Raw genomic sequence first — 2605 nt, forward strand, 5'->3', positions numbered from 1 at the left:
TGTGTTACTATAAACTACTTATGTTTTAGATTCTTATACCCCAATTATCACATAGATAACATAGTTGGACCCCTTCCCCACGACGACCCGTGCTTCCCGAACAAAGGCAATGCTGGATGGTTCAGAGAAGAATCAGAGAATGATCATCCAATCCCTTTTGAATGATTACCATGCTGAAGACCTTTTGGATGATGATAACTCCAAACTCGAGGATGAGAACCTACCCCCGGTGGCTCCCAATTCAAACCCTAACCCTCGTCCAGCTTTTCATGGCCCGACGCCTCCTTGGGTAGAATGCCTGGAAACATGGAGCGAAGAGCAAGATCAACCTATGTCGTTTAAAGGAGACTGAAACTGCTACAACTTAAGGGGAGCTCAGCAGACAGAATTCTACAAATCCTGATCCGTAAAGTTGCCCGAAACGAAATTCAGGGCAAGACAACTCTCCATTGTATCAATGAGGTTAAATACCAATGCAAGAATGCATACCATCCGCACCAATCGTCTTGAAAACACTCGTGAGAGATCTGAGAGAGACCATGAGACCCTCCTGCAAGCATTAGCTGAAACACGAGCCGAAGTCATAGAACTACGAGTACGCCGTAGAGTGTATGAAAGACACCTGCTTGATAATGGAACGTCAATTGGCTGAACTGAGAGTTCACCAGAGGGATGACTGCCGCCAGTAAGAAATGCTTTATTTTCCTTCCTTGTTTAAAGGAATTGTTTTCCTGTATATGTTCTATGTATCATTTTTCTATGTAACTATCTTGTACTATAAGTTAGGCCTTTATGTGGCCAAAACCTTTCTACTCTGGATATGATGTAAGACCTTCTTCAAGATAAAAATTTTCCTAAACTTATTACATCTTAAACATCGATGATATTGACAGTCGGCTAACTTCCGTGTCACTCTTTGTTCAAAAACCCTCATCATACCTTCGTTGGAGTCTATCTGAAACATGGTTTAGTCAAGTCATTGGACTATAGTAATTTAACTCCGGAGACATTTCCAAGTCTCTTTTATTGGCCGGATCATGTTATTCACCAACCAACGATACCTCGGCTTGAACGAAAAACGTCTTAAGACCATTCTACAAACATACTTCCAATCCATACTAGGACTGCATCATAGGGATGTAGGTCAAACTTTCGAGAACATACTCTTACTCTTTACTTAAGCGATCAAAATACATCTAGGCTCAACCATAATATCTCACGAACTCCTTTTTTCTTTCGTGTTATAGAATCATGTCGCTGAAGAAAAGTAATCAACCCCTCAGCCAAACACCAACTCTTCAGATTGATGCAGCTACCTTTCAAGCTGCAGTCTCAACTGCCGTGACAGCTGTTCTGACTCACCTTAACGCTAACAACGCAATTGTTAGCGGGATGGTTTTCAATATTTCCAATCCAAGTAACAACCAAGTACACCCACGAGTAACAAATTACCATGACACTCCGGACCTCAAACCAAAGAGCAATAAACAAAAACTCTGGGATAGAGTTAAAGGCAAATCACCTCGAGGGACAAACAAGAAACCATCGCCGGTGGCAGCCTTCGCAGCCACGACATCTGCAACTCCTACCACCAAAACTACTAGTATCCCAATTATCCCTAACCCGGCCAGACAGTATGCTAGAAACCTACCGAATTGCAATAAGTGCAGCTTCCATCACCTAGGTAGTTGTCGTCTGTTACACTGCAAGACCTACAACAAGAACGGACACACTACCCGCTTCCGCAGGACTCGGGTCCAACACATTACTTCAACCACAAATGTCGAAATTTCTCGGATATGCCATCTATGTGGTTTAATGGGACAATTCAATAGGGACTGCCCAACAGAGAAGAATGACAGTGGAACAGGAGGAGTTTGACCTCAGAATGGAAAAAGGCAATGAAGGACCCAACTATAATAGGGACTCACTTCCAATCGTCAGCATTAAGTATGTTGTTAAACATGTTTAAAACTAGTGAAACTCGAGTCTTATCTTTTGAGAGATCCCGTCAGTAAAGGGTACCCTCGTGCTGCGTATACTTGCCTTTTGTAGTATACCTTGTTCGCAACAATAGTCTTGTAGTAAAACCAAAGTACTATAACTCTGTTAAAAATTGCATTGTTGTGCTTTGTCTGTAACACCCTTATGATCAAATCTAATACCTTTATTTCCAAGTAAGTCTGATATCATCATACAACTTGACTCAATTCGATCCTCGCAATACCAGTTTCATGCATACTTCTCCTTCTCTGAAAAACGTCTTTCTAGCGAAGCCGTCATTCTGGAACACCAAAGTACTCATGCATAGAGTACCTCATGTTTCTTATCCTTTCCAAAGAAACCTCAGCAAACCTCTCCGAAGTACCACTCGTGCAGTACGTCAAGTTCAATCCAAAGACCCACCTTTTCAATCTTAATTATATACGACTCGTATACCCGAGACTGTGATTGATGAACCAAGTATGAGTTCTACTATAAACTTTAGGACGGAGACTACCCAAGACTGCGAGTGATCGTGCTTCCGTAAGAATAAACTTAGAAATACCTATCCTTTTCCCTAATTCATGAGTAGCCATACATTCTTTTTGATCTTCACGACAGC

This window comes from Lactuca sativa, chromosome 4 (assembly GCF_002870075.4).
Source record: "Lactuca sativa cultivar Salinas chromosome 4, Lsat_Salinas_v11, whole genome shotgun sequence".
Classification (NCBI taxonomy): Eukaryota; Viridiplantae; Streptophyta; class Magnoliopsida; order Asterales; family Asteraceae; genus Lactuca; species Lactuca sativa.